The sequence below is a fragment of the Centruroides sculpturatus genome, unplaced genomic scaffold (assembly GCF_000671375.1).
Source record: "Centruroides sculpturatus isolate CEXI.00-Female unplaced genomic scaffold, Cexi_2.0 scaffold125, whole genome shotgun sequence".
NCBI classification, from domain to species: Eukaryota; Metazoa; Arthropoda; class Arachnida; order Scorpiones; family Buthidae; genus Centruroides; species Centruroides sculpturatus.
Genome location: NW_019384337.1, coordinates 770760 through 788273, shown reverse-complemented (window position 1 = coordinate 788273; position 17514 = coordinate 770760). Strand labels below are relative to the sequence as shown.

The window sequence follows — 17514 nt, the reverse complement described above, 5'->3', positions numbered from 1 at the left end:
TTATAGACATATATAAATATAAATATCATATTTCGTTTGTAAGATACAAATAATAAATGAGTTGTTTCTAAAGGACGTCCTTATCTGGTCTACTTTGTGTTCAGGTATTTCCTTACAAAATAATGATTTATAAAATGACATTCTTATGACAATTTTCTTTCAGAAAGTAAAAATATCTTTATATTCGTATTTCTTCCTTCTTATTACAATATATATATGTATTAAATTTCAACAGGAAACTTTAAATTTGCTTAAGAATAGTATTTATAAAAGACATTTCGTTATTTTTGGAATTGTAGAACGATTTATCATTCTTTTTAATTTAGTTTAAGTATACAGATTTTTTTCATACAATCATTAAAATGCTATAGGAAACATATTTATTGAACAGTAAGGGGATAAACTCGTTAAATCAAAATTAAGAAAGGACTCTGACCAAAAAACATTACAGAATTGTGTTGAATATATCTTCATTACACATAAAATACATCAAAATTTATATATATATATATTAACTTTTATTTGAGAAAATTTTATATTATTCGAGTAAAACAAACAAGTAATTTAAAGAATAAATATTTTTCTATTTAAATGTAAATCATTACAATGAAATTCTTTTATTTTTTTTCTCTTTTAAGAGTAAACTTAAATCATGATTTTTCAGAAGTAGCATCATTTTATAAATGACCACAAAAATTATATGTAATTTAAGTTATGATGGTAATTATACAGGAGAAAAATATAAAGTACAATTCACAATTTTATAAAGTCAGTAGTTTACATTTATTCCAAATTATCATATTATTTTTTTGAATAAATTTCCAATGTTACTATGGGCCTGTAAATAATAATAAAAAAGGGTATTCTTAATGCCCACAGCGAGGAAAAAGTCCAAAAAATATATATATATTAGATTTATGGAAAATAAATTCATCACCTGCTCAAAAAAAGTTTATCTGGAAGATTTTATCGTGTGTATTTTATTATTTTTTTAAATAAAAATACTATAAAATGCAAATAGTAGTAATAATGAAACATGTATAGACTAAATATACATAAAACTTTTGCTTAAATTTAATTCATAAACATAACAAATTATATATAAATTCAACGTAATGTATTTAATTTACTTTTAGAAAAGACAAATAAATAAATAAATAAATAAAAATAATTTATATTATTAATGTAAATAATATTTATTACATCATTTAGTGATGTAATATATATATATATATATATATAAAAACACTGTCATTGAAATTAATGAAGGATCCATCCCACAAATTAAACTACTCTCTATATATCTAAGTAATCCGAACCTCCCTTAGGATTCTAATTATCTATAAGCGAGTAATTGGAAACAGTATATATATATTTTTTTCTGAATTACATTCTTGATTTGTCATTTGTTCCCTCATAATTCAAAATTTGAAATATGCTATACTTTATAGCTGTAATCATGCAATATAAACTATTCCTATCTCAGATATTTTGTACGTTCTTTTATATAGACGAATGAAGTGTTATTCTCTATATTTAACATTTCCTAAATGTACTTTGGGACTTGCTTTGGTCATTCTTTGAAGTAATGGAGTCGTAAGTCGTTCTTTATGCCATTAACTCTGGTGTACAATTGATCATTATTATGAGAAAATGGCCTTCTTGAACTCTAGTAGTACGTAAAATCACTTTTAGTAGAACATCTCTACTAGAAGACATTTTTTTTCCAGTCTTGTAAACATGTTTATGTGGCATGCTTTAATTCACCTTACTGATACGGATAATATCTCTTGGGATTACTAATGCTTTTCGATGAATAATTTTTCACATCATATATAAATATCATAGGAAAACTAGAAATCTTATATATACTTACCACTTTTTCGGGTGATATAGGACCTTTCTGTGTCGTTGTTTGAAAAATAATAGTAACTACATCACGAAAAGAAATGGAATATCACGATACCTGCTATATTATCATTCTCCATAAGAATGAAAAATTTCAACCATCTGTCATCATCAAAGCAAAGAGTAGTGATCATCGATAACGATGATTACATGATTTTTTTTTTTTCGAATAGTATTTAATATAAAACTTCCATCACAATGTATACGAAGATATAATGTGTTATCATGCAATCTATTCGCATAAAAAAGAAAGAAGAAAAATCGATCGCCACTTTTCAAAGAAGTCTTACTCCCAGTGTTTAACTTTATGGAAGCTGAAGTGAGCTTTTTGTGCAAAAAAACATTTTTTATCTTTTCATTTTTTTCCTTCTGAAAATACGTGATGTTACCTGTAAGTCGAACAAGATGCTTGAAGAGATTAGAAAGTATCTAGGCAAGCATACCTCATAAATTACAACTGAAACGACTAACAATCGTGTATAGCAAGTAGATAGGGTTGTCTCAATATGTTAGAGTAGAGGAAAGTAAATCTGATTTAAACCTTAAGCAAATTTGTGACCTACCTTGGTCTTGTTGACTGAATATTCTTCGATATTTATGATTTCCGCGTACACTATAAGAAAATTGTAAAGTGGAACTGTGTAATCGCATTTCTCAGTAGCTTGAGTTTTTTTTTTTTTTTTTTCTTCTTCTTTACTATCTTTATTCAAATAAAAGCAGTTCTTGTTTGGAATTTAATATCAATATGTTTACTGCCGAAGAGTGTTCGACATTTGTATATTTACTTTATCAACGTATACATTTTCTACATTACTCTCATAATGTAATAATAAAATACATTGGAGTTTTTGTATTTCCTAAAAGTAATAATAAAGCATTAATACTGAAATTTTAATAAACCGTAAAAACTGTTGTTCACATCTAGCAAAAAAAATTTCTTTTTGCTGACAGTTTGTCAATATAATGATTGACAGGTGTAAAATATTGGCTGAAAACAGCATCATTTTTTGATAAGTTGACAGGAATATACTTAAATAATATACTGTATTTATAAATTTACATTATTAAATATATATATATATTTTTTTTTCTTCCTCCTTTTGTAAAGTTAAAAAATACATTTATTATTTGAAATTATCTTAGTAAATTTAATGATTTATTGTTACGAGTTTATGATTCGATAATATAGATTTAATATTAAATGGGATAAAGTGATAAATTTGTAACTGCAATGGATATATGTAGAATCAACCGAAACATTCAATGATAATTTTCGAACGTTTAAATAGTAAATCATTAGTAAACGACAAATTAATCAGATCTGAGTTTTATTATAAAGACAGCTGTGCTATATATTGAATTATAATTTAATTTAATTCATTACAGTGGGTACTTTATATACGCGAATAATAATAAGAAAACATATTTGTTAATATTTAAAATATATATATATATGCTTAATGTAAATAGCTCTATTCCAAATAGAAGTGTTATAATGCATATTTAATTGGTAATTTTAGTTTCATCTCCTATCTATAAGCTACGTTTAATTAATTTAAAAGCTATTTTATCGTTGCAATATATTTAAAATTATTGTAAATAATTTCGATTTTTGTTTACTGTGGTAAAATTTTCCCAGCTTAATGTTGAAACAAATGTCGTCTTAACTGCTTCGTGGACAGTTATTTATGGATGTAAGCTTCATAACTCTGGAACCAATATAGTTTCCATAAAAACAGTCATCATTCCTTATCATCAAAATTTCTTGATCGAAGCGGTCCGATGCACCAGGTGGTCTTGACGCCTCTTTCTCTTACGAGCCACGCCAGTCGTCAGTAAGAAGACAGAACTATTTTGCTTGGAAGAATCTTTCAGCTATCCTCTAGGCTATTCATCCTCCCGTTTCGTACGTCTCCAGTCACCGAAATATCCCGCCTACTCTATTATATAACGACAATACGATTCGGCCCGTAGGGTAGGGGGGAGAAATTCTTTGTGTAAATCGGGTGTAAGTTAAACTTACAGGAGATGAGGTAATTTCCTTTGCTACCTAAAATCCTATTTTATATTTCTTTGATCGGAAAATCGGTGATGTTCTTGAGATACTAAGTTGTGATGCACTACTGGAGACGACGACCTTGCTGTCATTACATATTTATCCTCCTTTTTCCTCCCCCCTTCGTCTTGTATCTGGATGTCTCTCGTGCCTTGTCATTTCTGTCAACAAAACTGGGGTTACGTTATTCGAGAGCCCGGAGACATGCCCTCATCTATACAATCAGATTGGCTGTAGAAGTTTAAAACGTTAAGAATTGGTTGTGTATATACAAAAAAAAAGCATATAATTTGTATTAAATCTTCGACAAAGTTGCATTAGTTTAATTTCGTGGATGCCAGAACGTTCAATTGTCTTGTTATACAATTTATACCAGTTAGTTAGGATATGAATAATAACAATGCATCATCGCATTGTTTGATTGCAGTAAATTACACTAAGCTCGTGTTTATTGTTAGATAAGTGTTGATTTGAACAGAACCGTATAATAGTATAATAAATCGACATAGGAGAATTTATAATACATTTCAATTAATGAAGATTTGCTTAAGTCATTTAAAATGATTCATTGACTGGAGTGATAAATATGAAAATTATACCATTTACATCCACTTTTAATTCTTATTAATTAATTATCTTATTGAAAATATATTTATTACATATTTAGAATATTAGACATAAAAATTGATTTTATTTTGATCGATTTTTCTGAAATATAATGCTTATTTTATTTAAGAATAATATAAAGTAATAGGATAATGCAAGTTAAATAAGCTGCGGTTAAATGATTATGTACATTAGATAGTATCCTTAACAAAGCAATATAAAACATCAAAGAAATACAAATAAAATTGGGATTATATCCGGAATTGTTGTACTTTATTCGGGTTCCTATCTTCTAATGTCAACACAAGACGTAATTAAATATACGACACCACTGGATCATTCAAAGTGGGAATTTGTCTTGCGTTAGTTGTGGCCGACGGCTATTTGCGTTAGAAAAGACAATTGGATACGCCGAATACTTGCAAATTACTTAGAATGTCTTCAAAATGGCGAAAATGTTCGTTTCACTTCAGTTGATGTCCTCAAGGAAACTCTACAGCCCTGTAAAATTAACGTTAAAGAAAGTATATATATATATTACAATATAGAATTGAAAATGAGATTAATTTGATTAATATTTCTTATATATCTTTGAAAAATCGTTTAAAAAATTGGTATTTTTTATTAGAAATAAAATTGTCTTTTGAAAATTTTTTATTCTGCTTACTATAAAATACAGTTAGAAACAGAATTTCAGTAGATGTAAAATTTTATATAACTCAGCAAAATATGTAGTTTATTGCATTTCCAAACTATATAAGGTAAAATTGTACTGAATATACTTTTTTTATACTGATATAGAAAGATATTGAAACGTCTCTTACTTTATTTTTCTTGTGAAGAAATAAAAGAGAAGTTACTTTCTTTAGAAAATTCAATATGCTTAGTTAGTAGAAATTGCATAAAGATTTCTGTAAGCTCAACATTTTTATATATATATTTTTTTATTATATTTATAAATGTATTAGTCTGCTGAATAAACTTAATTGAAAATTTTTCAAAAGTGAATGGCATCTACATCATTTCTAATGTAAACTAATGTAATTCAAGTTAGGACGATGCAATTTAAATATATTTATGTTGTAAAGAAATTGGACTTTCGAATGTAAGAAAGTTTGGAAAAATTCAGTTTAAATAATGCAAAGATAATCTTTAAATTCGATACAAAATACGATATAATTTTATTTATTTAGATATGGAAATGAATTTAATTGCGCTCTGTTCTCTAAATTATTTAAATACTAATCGAATTTTTACTTTAAATAATTTTTCTACTCGTAATGCGGAATATATACATATTATTAGCCAGGTTTAAGTAAAAATTAAAGACAAAGAATTATCACTAACTCAATTAAAAATTATAACGCGAAGTTAAAACGCTGCGTGTAACATAATTAACACGGAATTTTATCAATTTATGCAACACAGCGTGCTTAATGTAGCTTAACATTACTTAATGTAAGACAGAAAATTCCAACTGTGCATACTTTGTCGCTTCTCATTAGTCGAACACTACATTATTTAAATACGTTAAGATCACAGGCAACAAACTTTTGCATAATATAAGCTTCTTCTTCTTCTTTTTTTTTTTAAATAAAAACTAAAGTTTTATTTCATTATTAAATACGTTAAAAATAAAATAAATTTGGTTGTAAACACCGTGTTAAGTTTAAGAAATTTTCCTCTTTGATGCTTCGCTTGTCTGCAACTTTCCTCATCATGCCTCCACTGGGAACAATAGAAAGAGAGAGAGAGGACAATGTCTCCCGAGTTGTATCCTTCTGTGCCAATGACAACTGACAAGTAGCAAAGGAAACCTGGTTGGGGTTGGCTTTAACATTGACAACTCGGCGAGTTTTAATTGCCAGAAAGAGTGAAGTTAAATACTTAATTAAACCCAATAGTACATAAATTCTTATTAATCTCATTTTAAGCATGAATTCGTATATTATCAATTTTTCTCTTGGTTAAATATTTCTTGAAATTAAATTGTCTCGATCAAATCGAGTTTCAACAGCTTTATTGAGTTTCATTTATCGGGTTTTATTTGATTCATTGCGATTAATATAAACAAAATTGAACGTTCTTGTCACTCCAATATATTGGATATTCGTAGAAAGGAAAGTTGCTATTTATTAATCACGATATATAAATATATGAAAGATATTGCTTTCGCACTTTATATATTAATTATAACACAGATATTGACTTATATATATATATAAGTTGTTTTCTTTTCTTGTGATATTTTTGCATTCTTTATCTCTTCTTTTCTCTTTGCTCGAAGAATTAAATTTTATACAACATAAATTAATCTCATTTTTATGTTAATAAATAATAAATATTTAAAATTATTTCCAATTTAAATGTGAATATTTTTTAATTTCTCGATATGTATTTTTCACATTAAACTATTTTTTTTCTTCTTCTTTCTCATTATTCTTCTTTTATTACGCTTCCATTTTATTTTTATTTTTAACATTGATTTTTCTAATTTTTCTCTTTTGTCGTGTCTTCAGGTTCTTTTTTTTTATTCCCTGTCTTTTCAGCTCTGTAGATCGTTGAGATTCTATTTACTTACGTACAATTTTGTCTCTTTCGCTCTAATTAGAATCGCTTTCTTTACCATTTTTTACTCTTACTCGGCACAAATATTCTGTAATTATTTTTAATAAATTTTTATCTAATGAAATAAATAACTTTATCGCGTACGATATTATAATTTTCTTCGTGTTTTAATTTATCTACAAGTGATTAAAGCCGTTTCTTCTTAGGTGTAAATAGTGATTGATGCCATCACTGGGAGAACTGACTCACCCAATAATCATCACAGTTTGACAGTTGAAGTATCGAATGTTTTTGATGGATGAAGTTATATTCTTTCTCTTAATAACGTTTTTATGCATTTAATTTATTTATCAGATCGAGATAGAACACGCTCCACATATGGACCGAGCTAGAAAGGAAACGAGTCAAAGTAAATGATGTGTGAGCATGGTTTAAATCTTATTTGAAAGTGATTGATCCCCTAAGAGGATTTAATGACGTTTTTCTAAATTTACAAGGAACATTTGGGAGAGACTAATAGTTCATTAATATCTGGGATAAGCTTTAGATGTGGCGGATGACTCATAGATTAACCCAGGGAGGCGTTACCTGAGGAAAGTCAGGATAAAGTAGATTTAGGAATGTGAGGAATGAAGATATATTGTACACATGTGGCTTGCGAATTTGACATAATTGACACGAGTATATATTGAGGTTATTTGGAGACAATGGATAACTTATAATCGATATTCGTCCTGCAAAAAAAAAAAAATCGAAAGTTCGTTTTATTTTTATTTTAGAAAATAGCTATAATAATTATCTTCTAATAAATTATTTTCGATCTTTCTTTTCTTTGTGTGGTTTTTTTTTTATATTATTCGAATTATTTATCAACTCGTTAAATTAGCTTTACATGTTCTTCTCCTTCTTTTCTAAATCACACAAGTATTTATAAAGTTAATTACGTATTATGTCTCTTAAATTAATTACTTTCTTTTATTGTCGAAGACAAAACCCACTACGACTATTTTTTAATGATGATTAAATAGAAGTGAAAGTAATTTTACCACAAAAATTAATGAAGAAAAGCTAGAAATTGTCATCTACACGTTTATTTACAGTGTGATATTTTTTAAAAAGCTTACCAAGACAGTAATTATTAATAATTTTTGTTAGATAATTAGTTGTTATCTCGATAAAGAAGGGCGAAAAACCATCAGACGATTTTTAATAAACCATATAAAATTTAAAAAAAAAAAGTTCTTAAAATAATAAGTTTAGGAATGCTATTAAGAGAAGTGTAAAGAGTAGAACAGATGTTTTTGAAAGGAAAATAATAAAAAAAAAAAATAAAGAGCAGATAAATTCTGTGAAAAGAAAAGTGGATTTTCAGATTAGTTCTTCTGTCTGACTTCATCACTGATTGGATTTTTGGAGTCGTCTAAGGCATAACGGTGCTAAAATGGAACTTTAAAATAAAAAAAAAAAAGTCGTATTTATGATGATCGATGATTACTCAACTTTTAAATTCATTCATATTGATTATTTTAATTGTATTTATCCAGAAAAACCACCGAATATATTACATATGAATTGAAGTAGAACTAGAGAGATTTAGTTCTGGTGTTCGTCCATCCATACATTGTTCAATATTTCTTCCGAGAGACTTCCCAAAGTGACACATCAAGTTTTATTTTTCATAAGAGGCGAAAAAATGTGAAAGTATTCAATGATAAATGTATTCTGACATTTCTAAAGTTGATGGTGAAATATCGAAGGGGGGTGAGAGAATTTAGAACATTTAAAATGCGAACTTAACAAAAAACTCATTCCCTCTTTTTTTTTTCTTAGATATATCTACATAACCATTATTTGCATTATCCACCAAAGATTTAATGCTACGATATAAAGAGAAAAAAAAATCATAATATATATATATATATATATATATAAAGAATTACTTTTTGATGAAATGACAAAATTCCAATAAGGAAATTTCGAAAAAAATCGTAATTTTTTCGAAATTTCCTTATTGGAATTTTGTCATTATTTTACATCAAAATATTTATTTATCAACAAATATTATCATTAAAATGATTAACTGTTTGTTACTTAACATTAAAAGTCGATATCTAACATCAAAATTTTGTTTTCATCTCGTTTATCATCACCATTTTCTATTATTATATATTGAAATATTCAATTCTTTTATTTTTTCCTTGCTAATAATTATCATTTTAAACATTATTCAAACTTTAATTTTTATATATATAAATATTTTATAATAATATTTTTACATTGGTACAAGAAGCATCTAGTCTTTATCAATGATAAAGGAGATTAATAATAATTTTCTCGATTTAAATATTTGATTTATATATGTAGTTCGATTATTCGCTTTTTTATCTACGTTTATAGGAATATTCGATAAAGTATTGATAGAAAATATCATATATTATTTAATGATAGTGGATCTTGTTTCATACATAATTTAATACTTTTGGTACGACGTCTTTCTTGTAAATATTCTTAAAAAAATAATAATATTTTTTAAGTTATGGAGAAAATATGATTTTATTATTAATATTTTAAAATAGCACCTGCTTTTCTCAATTATTCTACACTTCCATTATTTTTCTACTGTTTTATTTATTTATAATTTATAACGAAAAGTTAATGTTACGTTTACGGAGTTTAAATATATTAGAAAAAATTTTTGGGTATTTTTTAAGTAAAAAAAAAAGGAATTTTGAAAGTTTAAAATCCTATATAAACGTTATTATACATTGATTATTTTTTAATGTATTTTTTTATTTATAAAATCAGTCGATTTATAAAAATATTTTTGAAATTTTTTACTAGTTTTTACTTAAAATACATTATAACTTTAAAAAAAAAGATTAAAAAATTAAATTTTAAAATATATATTTTTTTCTTTTCTATATACTTGTAAGATATTATTAAATATTTATTTTATTTGGTTTTTTTTAATAGTATATATAAGCCTATACAAGTCGACCCCCCCATAACACTATTGATTATTCCGTTTTATATGGATTCCATGTTGTACGAGTCGCTTANTTATCTCTAACAATAAAACTAATAAAGTTACATTAAGAAAAATCAGAATAATAAAAAAATTGATTAAGTTTTTAAAATATTTTTTTAATATATAATTTAATTTAATTTAATGTCATTTATTTTATTTTCTAAATTTAATATTTTAAAATACTTATCGCAGCTTTTTATGTTGTTTATCTTTAAGTGTAATGTCGTAACGTATGATCTTGAAGAAAGTTTATTTTTTTTTTCTATTGAAATTAATGTTAAAAGTTAATAAAATAAAATAATTTCGGTTTTTAAAGAGAGAAAATTTAGATATTTTTATTTTTTATCGTGTTTATAAATCAAAAAAATTGAAAAAATATGCGGAAAATAGAGCTTTTTGACTTTCTAGTTCATTTAATATTTAGAAGGTAAGACTTTTTCTAACGAAAGTTAAATATAATAGAGGAAAAAAAGGGTCTTAATTTCTAAGTGAACAATTATGAATCGACGCTGTTTGTGGAATTTTTTTTCAAAGATATTAATGAGATTTGTCCCTTTTTTTAGTCATTTTTCTTGGTATTAAAGCTTAATTACTTAAAAGTTACATTACAATTAGAATACTTACTTTATTTTTGGTCCAAGAAATGAAGCAAAAAAAATGAATAAGTAAATTGTTTATTGCTAAACTTTAAAAGCAAAGAAAAAAGGTGGGGAAAAAATGCATTAAAAAGATTATGTAAATAATTGAAGTTTATGTGATAAAAATATGCGAAAGTTAAATCAAAATTTAAAGACGATGTAGTACAATGTTAATGGGAAAATACATCAAATTTTAGTGAATTTTTCTTCACATAATCATCTTTGTTATGTTAATCTTCAAAGAGATCTTAATATGCTGTAATAGCTTAAAATCTAACATTAATAAATGGTATATTATCTCAATTTTTAAAACTATATTTCATTTTTTTTTTCGGAGTAATACGTAGGTTTTCTTTTGTTCTTTAATAAGAAACAAGATGTCTACAGAAAAGGTCAAATTTTCTTCAAATTTTAACTCGACTCTCATCAATCGAAGACAGTAGTCGACCCCCTAGGAAAACACTCCTCAGCTTTTCTATATGCTGTTGGCAAAAGAGAACTTCTATCATCTCATATATTTGTTTCTTGTCCCACTAGACGAGGGGAGTAGTGGATCAATAGACAGTCTGATCTCCCTGAGGAACTATAAATGAGTTGTAGTAGGCTGTTCTTTCAAAGAGGATCCACTTTTAGGAATTCTTTTCTTTTTAAGTTACAGATTTAGAAGACGTTTAAATAAAAATAAGTCTAGTTTTTTTTCCCCAAAAAAATTAATATTAATTAGTGGTGATTTAATTATGAAGCGAAGAAAATGAGCGAATAGATTTAAATTAAAATCGATATAAAAATTAACACTGTACGAGCGTATCGAAAGCGAAAAAACATTTCGATTTAAAAAAAATATATATATTATTAAATGTTAATTTTTAAAGAGAAATTGTGAAACTAGAATTAAAATACATCTCTGAAATACTGAAAAATAAGTGAAGTATGAAAAGTAATAAAGAAAAGACAAGAATTAATGATCGTGGAAATAATCGTTTCTTTGTTACTCCACTAGAAATACTTCTTTGAATGCATTTTATTTCTTTAACAGAATTATATTTTTATTTTTTTTAAAAGTTTTTTTTTTTCTTTCTTCTCCTCCTTATTTTAATCTCGATTATTCTACGATTGAAATTCATTTGTTATTTCGATTATTCTACCACGACATCACAAGTGAATGATTTCTCTCCTACTCATTTAAAAGTTCATTATCTTTATTTATAAGCAAATAATTAACTGGAAAAATATTAAATGCATGCTTAAGAATAATACTAAATGAAATTGTGACAAGTTTTGTTTTTTAAAAATTCATTTAAAAGTTTCTATAGTTTAAATTATTCTTCTTATCTTGTAAGTCTAATTACTTTATATCAAGAAAAGTTCTAATTTCATGCTTGTTGATGTAATTATACAGAAGTAAGCAAATGTACGCCGTTATCTTAAGACAATTACAATTATTTCTTATTTAAAAATTAAAGAAACGACGAATTCGAATAATTAACCTGGCTTTAGTTTAGATTTTACATTAGAGGAGTGTCAAATTAGAACTCTGATGATTAATGAATTATTCTTTTAAATCTTTTAAAAATTTTAATAGAAGTTAATCTTGAAAATAATAATTGAGAAGATAAACTTATTTATTACTACAAATAACTATTTTCATCCAAAAAATCCAAATTAAATCAACGTTTAAACGAAGTTTAATTTTTTAAAATATGTTATAAATCTGTTAACTTGATTTTTATTGGTTTAAATGTTTTTTTTTTAAATTGATTTTCATATCATTAGTCAATATTCTAAAGAAAATTCCCCAGATTGCTGTTATTGATTTCTCTCATCAATTATCAATCTTTAAAAAGCTTCGACAAATTCTTATCGTAACTCGATAATAAGTGTTGATAAGATATAAAATTCGATCATTTCATTACTTATTTTTGCTGAATTTCGTTAAGTTCATCGTAAATCTTATATAATTTGTACAAATATACATTATAAAACTGCTTATAAGTAACAAAGATGGAGAGGAAATCAAGCTAATTTATCAATTGAAATTAAAAATCATTCATTAATTCTCCACTATAATAATAAATATAAATAAAATTACAATAATTTAGCTTTTAAATCACTAATTTTAAAAGATATATTTATAATTTTCTTCTTATTTCTTATTCATTAACTTCTTACTTAAATTTAACAAATAAAATAAATTAATCTTTTTTATACAAGCGTAATAAATTAATTTATTTCTTTCATAAAAGATTAGCACGTGGTTTAAAAATTAAATTAATATCTGTATTTTAATTCTCTTTTCGTATACCTAAGGCTATCGTACGAATTGAAATATATTTAATTAATTAGAGAAATAAAAAAAAATAAAAGTAGATGGATTTTATTCACTGTTTTAAGTAAGGAAAATTATTTATTAAAAATTTTTTTCCATACAAAAAAAACGCTCTTTGACTGACTGAGTATCTGTTATTCGAATGCACTTACTTCAAAACTGCATCTTATTTGATATTCGAGAAGTTTAACTGTCCTCTAGAAATACAGCAAGCATGATGTAATAGTATTTATCACTTTGCAGCAATCGAGATTCGAGTGTTGATGTCATTCATAAATTGCAGTCTTTTCGAGTTATAATTTGGGCATTAACAATAACAAGAATTTTCGACAAATTTTAGAAAGAGTAAAAATTAGATGGTCTCTCTCCGAGTCATACGATCCGCATAAGATGATCCCTCGACTTCTCTGTTGCCAAGGCAACGCAGTTCACTAAGGCGGGGAATCTGACACTGGAGATAGTTTAGCTCTTTCGTCGTCGACTTCTCTCTACCATTATTCACTAAAGGGGGCTTTGACTTAAAACCTATCAATATATATATTTAAAAAAAAAGAAAGTAATGAGACTCATTTGTTTTTACAATGCAAAGTATTCTTTTTTTTTTGGTGTTTAGTAAAGTTTGAAAAGAATTTTTATTATGAAAATTTGGATTAGATTATCTTTTTACGTACAGTTTAATAATGTAAGAGATAGGGATGCAACAGTTTAGCGTCCTTAATTGTTGAAGATAAATTTATTTTAAAATCTTGTAAGAATTATCTTTTATTGGAAAAAAAAAATCATTTATTCTGATAAGTTGTCTTCATCCAATTAAAAGTTCCCGATTTCTACAACCGAATGGAGGAGAGAAGACACGTTGTTGACACAAATCTCCGTTTCTCGATTACCCATAATCCACCTTGGGCTATTGATCACGTGATCTAACCCCTCTGGCATTTGAGAGGCGTCAGGGTAAATATAATTAATTCTTTTCCTCCCTTCATCTTCCGTTTCAGCAAACGGCAAACGAGGTTTGATAATGATAATTTCGAAAAATTAGAATTTTTATTTTTCAAAAAAAAAACTCTTTTTTTTTAGCTGATTTTTTCAGTTATCGTTTATATACAAATTCTTTTTTACCATTAGGAAGAGAGACAAAGAGAGAGAGAGAGAGGATTGATATTGTAACAAATGATTTATCCATAAAATCATCAATTTTAATGATTTTTAGATAAATTTGTCAAAAGTAACGAAAAGAATAATAATTTTTACATTTCTAAATACCATTTTAAAAACGTAAATACCTTCATTGAGAGGATTTATATCACATACAATTAGTTTTGTTAATGCAGTGGTTCCCTTGATAGAACACTGATATTCTAACTATAACGGTTGATTAACAGTTTCCATTAGCCAATGAATGTTGTTAATAAATCATCACAATCAAGTAAAGTAGATTATTCCGTGTTGATCACATATGGTCTGTTATAAATGATTCATTTATCCCTGCCATATATATATATATATGCTATTTAACGCATCAAAGTTCTCTCACATTCATAAAGAAATTAGTTTACAAATTTTATTTTATGTTGGAGTAAATGACATAGCAGCTATGAATTGTGTTGTACTTTCATACAGCTCAACATAGGTAACAAATTTTGTTCTGTCTATAACAGTGGTTCTCAACCGGGGGTACATGTACCCCTAGGGGTACGAGCGTAAATCGAAGGGGTACATCTAACTTTTATTATAAAATGGCGTATGTTAATCAATTGCTGTAAATTATTAACANCTCATCCTTTCTTCATAATAAGTAATTATTCTTTTAGTTGAATATATATATTTTTTAAATTACTTTTTTTTAGCTTGTTATAACACGAGACACGTTTTTTTTTAGTCATTGCAAAAATGTTTACTGCAATTTCTTTTGACGAGTTAAATGACTGTATACAAGTATAATCTTTTAAAATATATAGCGTTGAGAATCTTACTTTTTTTTATGCCGTCATATTTAAATGTATAGTATAATACTTATTCAGAAAATATTTTTCCAGGAAGAATTTATGTATTGATTTCTTCAAAGCTTGTTTAGAAGGAAGACATTTTCGTATTTCCTCTTCTTTGGTTTAGTGAAAAGTTTTATATCTCTGAGTCATAAAATAAATTAAGTCGGCATACCCTCATTTCAATACGTATAAGGGGGAGGGAAATCTATAATTTATCCAATGATAATTAAGTTTATTCTTTTCTAAAGAAGATTTCTTGAGCTGCCAGTTTTAATTTTTAAGGTTGAATGGATCGTTCCTCTGAAAAATTCTAAAGTAATTAACTTTAATTCAATGAGAAATAATATTAAAAGGATATTAATTTTTTTATCGTTACGTTTAAAATTTTTCAGAATAAATCTTATTCTTCTTCTTCACATAATCTCTACGTTAAATTTTTTTTTTCTTTTTCATTTATTGAATGATTCTTGAGTGAATTATATGTAAAAAAAAAAAGAAGAAGAAGAGAATGAGTGAGAGGATCAATACAGTTGATCGTAACAATAAAGAACGAGAGAAATCCAATAAATACACTCGATTTTATTGAATGCTCATATATGTGGCTTTCTGTTTGAATTAATGTATGTAGAAACCCGAAAAGTAATTTAAAACGTTCGATAGTTTTTTAATACATTGATTTTCTATTGGAAGACAGATATGGATAAAAGTGATGGAAGACCTTCCTCTTTATTTCTAAGCAGATTTATTGCAGAAATTCTTTATTTTAAAAGAAAGATTTTTCTTTTTTTTTTTTTTAACAAATAGAATGACCAACCTTTCAGCTTAAAGCTAGTCTTTGGAATACAATAGGAGCTTCTGGATCAAACGAAATTTGTATTAAAGAATGCCCAAGATACGATCACCTCCTTGTTAATCGGATTACAAGTTTTCCGCCTCAGGCTTGATAGATATTTTAATGGGAACTTTTCCGCAATATTCTTTACCGCTTTTTCTTTTTGTCCTTATTTTTTTATTTTTTTCTTTGTTCTCTTTTTCCAATAGGGAACATCGAGGAATTCAATTAGTGCTGCAAAACTAGTCTGTCTCCATTCAACTTTTGAAAATTCTCATATTACAATAATCGTTTTATAATGTGAAATTTTTAAGAATTTTTACAGTCGAATTAGAAATATTTATTATAGTCGAATAACAAAGATTAAATACGTTATTTATTTTTGTAAGAATCATTATTTTTCGAGTCGTTAATGAGATGTGTACTGAAAGGACGTGATTTATGACGGAAATTTATTTTACTACGTTTATTGCAAATGATACTTTCAACTCGTGAATTTCTTTTTATTATTTATGATTTATAATCAAATACTTAATTTCTTTACTTGTAAAAATGTATATATATATATATTTTTTAAATTACTTTTTTTTAGCTTGTTATAACACGAGACACGTTTTTTTTTAGTCATTGAAAAAATGTTTACTGCAATTTCTTTTGACGAGTTAAATGACTGTATACAAGTATAATCTTTTAAAATATATAGCGTTGAGAATCTTACTTTTTTTTATGCCGTCATATTTAAATGTATAGTATAATACTTATTCAGAAAATATTTTTCCAGGAAGAATTTATGTATTGATTTCTTCAAAGCTTGTTTAGAAGGAAGACATTTTCGTATTTCCTCTTCTTTGGTTTAGTGAAAAGTTTTATATCTCTGAGTCATAAAATAAATTAAGTCGGCATACCCTCATTTCAATACGTATAAGGGGGAGGGAAATCTATAATTTATCCAATGATAATTAAGTTTATTCTTTTCTAAAGAAGATTTCTTGAGCTGCCAGTTTTAATTTTTAAGGTTGAATGGATCGTTCCTCTGAAAAATTCTAAAGTAATTAACTTTAATTCAATGAGAAATAATATTAAAAGGATATTAATTTTTTTATCGTTACGTTTAAAATTTTTCAGAATAAATCTTATTCTTCTTCTTCACATAATCTCTACGTTAAATTTTTTTTTTCTTTTTCATTTATTGAATGATTCTTGAGTGAATTATATGTAAAAAAAAAAAGAAGAAGAAGAGAATGAGTGAGAGGATCAATACAGTTGATCGTAACAATAAAGAACGAGAGAAATCCAATAAATACACTCGATTTTATTGAATGCTCATATATGTGGCTTTCTGTTTGAATTAATGTATGTAGAAACCCGAAAAGTAATTTAAAACGTTCGATAGTTTTTTAATACATTGATTTTCTATTGGAAGACAGATATGGATAAAAGTGATGGAAGACCTTCCTCTTTATTTCTAAGCAGATTTATTGCAGAAATTCTTTATTTTAAAAGAAAGATTTTTCTTTTTTTTTTTTTTTTTAACAAATAGGAGAAATTTGAATGAAGTTTCTCT

General features: G+C 26.0%; 1 protein-coding gene across 1 annotated transcript in view; it reads left to right on the top strand.

Moving 5' to 3' along the window:
- Window positions 1-17514, top strand: part of LOC111632616 (tyrosine-protein kinase transmembrane receptor Ror2-like) — an 87324-nt gene that overhangs the window by 36109 nt on the left and 33701 nt on the right. The window lies entirely within an intron of this gene.